This window comes from Nicotiana tabacum, chromosome 3, assembly GCF_000715075.1.
Source record: "Nicotiana tabacum cultivar K326 chromosome 3, ASM71507v2, whole genome shotgun sequence".
Classification (NCBI taxonomy): Eukaryota; Viridiplantae; Streptophyta; class Magnoliopsida; order Solanales; family Solanaceae; genus Nicotiana; species Nicotiana tabacum.
The window spans coordinates 132,943,631-132,950,910 of record NC_134082.1 but is presented as its reverse complement, the minus strand read 5'-3'; the positions used below and the strand labels follow the sequence as shown (position 1 = coordinate 132,950,910).

Sequence of the window (7,280 nt, the reverse complement as noted above, 5' to 3'; positions counted from 1 at the left end):
TTGAAGAACTAGGGCTTGTAATTGGAGACCTAGAATTTGGGATTTGAGGGGTAGTTTGTGGTTGGATTTTTATGCTTTTGGTATGAATGAACTCAGGGAGTGATAAGGAGTCTATTGATGTAATTTTTATCGGAATCCGAGACGTGGTCCCGGGGGTCGGGTTTGGCAAATTTCGGGATTTGTGTTGTAATTTGATTTCTTTCGAGTGGGCTTTGTTCCCTTAGCATATTTTGATGGTTTTACACTGATTTTGGTTAGATTTGTAGCATCTGGAGGCCTATTTGAGGGGCAAAGGCATTGCGAGCTAGAGATTTGGACCGGGTAGAGGTGAGTAATGATTGTAAATGTTGTCCTAAGGGTATGAAACACCGGATTGCACATCGTTGTGCTATATTGAGGTGACACACACGCTAGATGACGAGCGTGGGGTCGTGCACTGTTGGGGATTGTGACTTAGTCCTTCCCGAATGATTGTTTTACCGCGTATTTGATTGAAAACTGTTTGTTATCATCATGTTTTAGGCTGAATGCTATATTTGGGCCTCATGCCAATTATTTGAACCCTTAGGGGATTTTTACTTATTTTTCCTCACTTTTTTGACTTTATACTTGAACTCAGTCATGCTATATTCTACTATTTTCATAACTCCAGCCCTGTTTACTTTGCTTTAACACGTAAATGATATTTTGGGCTGAGCACCATGTTTTACTGTTGCCCGAGTGGCTTGTGAGATTCTGACTGAATAAGGCCGAGGGCCTATGTTATGAGGAAACACTGATTATGATTATGAGGCCGAGGGATTGAGATTTGTACGCCACAAGATCCTTTTTCTCTTAAGAAAATTGACAAGACCTCCAAGGCAAACGTCGGCATCTTCACTCTTCATAAGTTCCTCAGCAACCTCAGCAGGGGTGACTTGAATAGCTTCAATCAACTCTTGTATTTCTCGAAAATACCCGTGACGAGGATCGTGGATTTCCAAATAATTAGCAGCCAACACCTTAAAACTTTCACTTGTTAGGTACGACATGTGGATGTGCATGTCCATTCGTCCAGGTCGCAACAGCGCTGGATCAAGCCTCTCTTTGTGATTTGTGGTAAATATAATGACCCGCTCATCTGCACTGCTTGACCATAGCCCGTCTATGAAGTTTAATAATCCACCAAGTGTAAGCTGTAAAAGGAGAAGAAAAAAAATCAACATGTCAACACAGACCTATAGGCCACCGGTTCAAGCCGCGGAATCAGTCACTCGCGCTTGCATCAGGATAGGCTACATATATCACACCCCTTGAGGTGCGGCTCTTCCCTAACCCTACATAAATACAGGATATTTCGTGCACCAGGCTGCCCTTTTTTAACAAGTCAACACAAATGAGGGACTAATTTTTTTATTTTTTTTATTAATTTCCCAGTTTAGCTGAGAGTGTTGTACTATCTTGAAATGATAGACAGGGATGTGGCCTTACCTCAAAAGATTACAACACAAGGACAAAGGATGTCCTTCAAAAAAGACAGGAGAAGTATTATAACGTTACACCCATGTTCGACAAAAAAGACTAAACATGCTTAACTAACAAAAAGGTTTGCCTTCTCATATTTTGTCCTAATGGTAGGCATTTGAAATTTGTCCAAGATGAAAGGGCCTTTCCCACCACTAGGAAGCTATTGAAAAGAGAAGTAAATCTTATTTTCAGAGTTGGATGTAGCAAGCTTAGCAGTTAGCAAGATGCTCGGCCACCTAGATTGCCTCCCTAAAACAGTTGCATAGGCTACATATATCACACCCCTTGAGGTGCGGCTCTTCCCTAACCCCACATAAATACAGAATATTTCGTGCACCAGGCTGCCCTTTTTTAACAAGTCAACACAAATGAGGGACTAATTTTTTTATTTTTTTTATTAATTCCCCAGTTTAGCTGAGAGTGTTGTACTATCTTGAAATGATAGACAGGGATGTGGCCTTACCTCAAAAGATTACAACACAAGGACAAAGGATGTCCTTCAAAAAAGACAGGAGAAGTATTATAACGTTACACCCCTGTTCGACAAAAAAGACTAAACATGCTTAACTAACAAAAAGGTTTGCCTTCTCATATTTTGTCCTAATGGTAGGCATTTGAAATTTGTCCAAGATGAAAGGGCCTTTGGCACCACTAGGAAGCTGTTGAAAAGAGAAGTAAATCTTATTTTCAGAGTTGGATGTAGCAAGCTTAGCAGTTAGCAAGATGCTCGGCCACCTAGATTGCCTCCCTAAAACAGTGCATTGGGGTAACATTGGCTTGGTTCATGATATGTGAAGTGTCCTCAATTATTTTCTTCAATGAGTCAATCTGTAGTTATTAGTTTTCCCATTCTTGAACATACTCGTTACCAACAAAGAGTCTAGTTCGATAGTAAAGTTAGAATAGCCATTAGTGGTACACCAATTGATCCCAAAAAAGGCCGCTTGTGCTTGAGCATTATTGTGACTATTATATATCCACAAAAGCTACCTTAATAAGCTTATTACCAAAATCTTCAGGTGCGTGCCAATTACTCCATCTTATATGACACTATTAATATTTTATAAATTTTTGAATTACTAACTATAGTGACTTATAATTTAATTTTCTAAATTTATAAATTTTATTTTAGAAAGTTGGAAGAATCTAAATTCGAATTCATACAAGAAAAATTAAGTAATTCGGCCCTTGCTATTCTCTCTCTCTCTCTCAATACTCTGCACAGTCCACACACATACATACAATGTAGTAGTCTAGTCTCTATATATGTGCATTGTAAGTATATTCATGATAAATAGTACTACAAGTACAATATGAAGGATAATATAGTTAATCAACACTAGATTACGTGATTCAAATATAAGGAAGAAGTTCCTGTGGAATTAGTTGAGGTGTGTGGGTACTACGGTTATAAAAAAAAGGGAAGGAATTTGAGTGACGAGGAAACTAACCTCAGGATCTCGTGAATGACTATATTCAGCATGATTAGTGCGATTTTGAGTTCTCTCAGGCATATCCACGCTGCAATCAATGTCTTCAATGACAAGTATAGACCTATTCTTCGTGCTCAACAGCAACTTTCTCAAATCCGAGTCTCGCCTTATATGAGACAAGTTTATATCATAAATGTCAAATTTTAGATAATTAGTTATTGCTGCAATCAAACTTGATTTCCCTGTTTCTGGTGGTCCATACAATAAGTATCCTCTTTTCCAAGCTTTTCCTACTCTTCTATAAAACTCTTTCCTCTTTAAAAACCTATCAAGATCCTCTATTATAGCTTTCTTCAGTGCTGGTTCTAATGCTAGTGTCTCAAAAGTTGAAGGGTGCTCAAGGTTGACGGAATCCCAAAGTATAGAATTAAAAGTTGGACCATTAGCTAGAGAATTCAACTTAACAACCTTTTTCTCATCAGACATGACTTTGGCTTTTTCAAGTACAAAAGGGATGTAACAATTCACGATTTTTTCATTGTGTTGCTTTTTTAAAGCTTAGCTCAAAGTATTGTTTCTCAGAAGCAAAGTTACCTCGACCAGAATCACCGTCTTGTGAGGAGTTCTTTGAGACAGCTTCGTGAACGTATCTCCAGACCAATTGAATCCCTTCAAAAGAATCAGTAATTTTTCCACAATTGCCGAATTTTACGTTCACTTTTGGGTCTTTGGGTCTTTTGCTAACTCTGAAACGTTGAAATTCAGGGTTGGATTTGGCTGACAAGTAGATTTCATAAGCATTATAGACTTTGTTGATAGCTATGCCATCTTTTTCTCCTATAACCAGAGTTATGTTTGATGAATGAGGACGATAATAACTGCGAATTTTGGAGACAATATAGTACTGGACTTGACGAGGAACCACTTGATTCAACATTGTCTTAAAAAGGGTAATTGAAGCATTCATTGAGGCATAGGCCTGGAACATTGACGAGGCTGAAGGAATGCTCGACAAACTCGCCATCTTAATTTCCATAAACCTTTTCACCACTTGGAAAAAGCAGACAAGTTCGTAATACTTGCATGAACTATTAATACTAGTACTAATTTTTATAATTCGACTCCTACTACCCAAGGGAGTGAAATTTTCCTTTTCTACAAGTAACTGAAAATTTATAACGAGTGAGATCCTTGAAATAGTAGATGGCTTTTTAGATTTTATTTTGGTATTGATTTTGGTGCGGTGTTTTGAAAAAAAAAGAATCATTAAAATCTTGGGGAAACAAGAAAGCCGGAACCTTTTTGTTGTCTTTTTGGACAAAAGATACACAAATAGGTATAAAAAAAGTTACATTTATATATATATATATAACGTCAAATCACACCACGTTATACCTTAACGGTAACTTTTGTCGTTAAGGTATAGCGTGGTATTTTTCCGCATTATATATACTGACATTTACTGACACAGGTACAACCTGCTGTATTTTCACGCTATATATAGCGTACAAATACAGCACGCTATACCCCTAATTAAATAATGCCCCTCGTCTTCTTCCCCGACCAGAAACGAGCCTCCCCCATTTTTTTACTTTCAAGCCATTTCTGGTCCCCTCCCCCCCAGCGTCTTTTGTAAAAAAAATTGTGGTTCCCACCTGTCACACAAAATGTTAAGAACGTAGGTCCCACATCGTAGTAGAGAATCATATTATTGTGGTTTCACTCTTTCGGATTCAACTTTTCACACAAAACATTACATCGAGGTATTTCGATTTATTTTATGTCGAAACTTATATAATAATGCATATTTATTAGTTGATTGAATGTGTTTCCATATCGTTTTATGTTTTATTTGCGAAACTAGTATGTTATATTTTTCCAGACTTAGATATTAGTGTTCTAAAAAAATGTAAAATTGAGAAATAATTTTTTCTGTTAATATCAGGATTTAGATATTACTGTTTCCATGCCGGTTTGTGTTTAATTTTTGTGAAACTAAAATGTTATATGTATTTTTGTGAATTTATGTGATTAAAATGTATTTGTTGTTTATATTTAGTTTAGATTATTTATTAGCATAGTAAATTGTAGAACCTGTTAGCATAGTAAACTGTAGAGTATTTTAGCGTAGAATCCCTATAGTTTAAGTATTGCTTATATTGGTAGATGAAAATATATACTTTGTACAATTAAATAATTAAAAATTAAGAATTTAAATTTTTAAAACAAACACACACAAAATTATCAAAATATTGAATTTGACACACATAATTATTCATGATAATTTGGTGCTACTGGGCCTCAAATATCAAGCCTAGAGCCCAATAGGTATATATATTTTGTACAATTAAATAATTAAAAATTAAGAATTTAAATTTTTAAAACAAACACACACATAATTATTAATGATAGTTTGATACTACTGGGCCTCAAATATCGAGTCTGGAACCCAATAGGTAAATATACTTTGTACAATTAAATAATTAAAAATTAAAAATTTAAATTTTTAAAACAAACATACACAAAACTATTAAAATATTGAATTTGACACACATAATTATTAATAATAGTTTGGTTCTACTGGGCCTCAAATATCGAGCCTGGAACCCAATAGGTATATATACTTTGTACAATTAAATAATTAAAAATTAAGAATTTAAATTTTTAAAACAAACATACACAAAATTATCAAAATATTGAATTTGACACATATAATTATTAATGATAGTTTGGTGCTATTGGGCCTCAAATATCGAGTCTGGAACCCAATAGGTATATATATTTTGTACAATTAAATAATTATAAATTAAGAATTTAAATTATAAAACAAACACACACAAAATTATCAGAATGTTGAATTTAACACAAATATTTATTCATGATAGTTGGTGCTACTGGGCCTAGGGTGGGCATTCGGTCGGTTCGGTTCGGTTTGAAGAAATTCGGTTCGGTTATTCGGTTTTCGATTTTGTAAAAGTAGTAACCGAAACCGAACTGAAATAAGTTTGGTTCAGTTCGGTTATTCTAATTTCGGTTCGGTTATTTCGGTTTTCGGTTTGAACATTATCATATTGGACTCCTTCTATGTAATAATACGATTGGCGAATTTATTGATTTTTCCCAAAACTTTGAAATTATTGGAAATATTGTGTTTATAGAAAAAATAGACTAAACTTTGCACACTTTATGGATCATAAAATTCAAACATAGTGTAAATTACAACTTTGTGTGAAATTTTCCCGGTATCTATCACATATGCTATGGAAGTTTTAATAGACTGAAAGTCATTAAGATTGGAAAGTTGATGGACTTACTTAATTGAGTTGAGTCTTTGATAGATTGGACCTAATAGTATTAATTTATTACCTATGGGCTTAGCCTATATATAACTTAAAGAACATATATGTTAATAATTCGGTTTTTCGGTTAACTGAACTAAAAAACTTAATAACCGAAAACCTAACCGAGAAACCAAAATTTTAAAATTTTAAACCGAAACCGACCGAACAAACCGAATAACCGAAACCGAAATAAAAAAAATCGGTTCGGTCGATTTATTCGGTTCCGACAAAAGTATGCCCACCCCTAACTGGGCCTCATATACCGAGCCTGGAACCCAATAGGTATATATATTTTTTATAATTATATAATTAAACATACAATTAATGTTGTTTAATTTACAGTTGACGACATGGATGCGCGCCGTCTATACATCCCGGCCCTTACTCTCGTGAGATATTAGTGTTACAGGGCGATCATAGGTCCGCCCATATATGGGAAGGGGAGTTACTATCCCAGACTCTCCGCGCTAGGAGAGTGGACAACCTGTGGGATTTTTTGAGGCTCAGAGATCTCCACGAGCGTGTAGTCCAGCGCCTACAGGATATGGGATTTTATAGGATTATTGAGATCGGGCGGATGCAGTTCAACTGGGCTTTGATCACAGCGTTGATTGAGCGGTGGCGACCGGAGACGCACACCTTTCACCTGCCCATTGGCGAGGCCACTATCACGCTTCAGGACGTGGAGGTTTTATATGGCCTACCCGTTGATGGCATGCCCATTTCACTGCCTATTGCTATGAGATCTATGTCGCGCGATGATTATTGGGACATGCTGCAGGAGCTCACGGGTTTCAGGCCAGAGGATGAGATATTTTCGTCGGGTGCCAGTCGGTTTTCTTTGACCCCTATTAGACAGTACCTGGAGGTACTCCACCCCATTATTACCAACGATACAGAGGAGGTACATATTACTCGGTATACGGGGTTGTTGTTGCTTCTTCTATTTGGAGGGGTCTTGTTCCCGAACAGTTCGGGGAACCTAGTCAGCCTGAGATTT

The 7,280-nt window shown here is 36.3% G+C and overlaps 1 pseudogene; it reads right to left on the bottom strand.

The window, feature by feature from the left end:
- Positions 1 to 785: 785 nt before the first annotated feature.
- On the bottom strand, positions 786 to 3,963 carry LOC142161793 (AAA-ATPase At5g17760-like; annotated as a pseudogene).
- Positions 3,964 to 7,280: the final 3,317 nt, after the last annotated feature.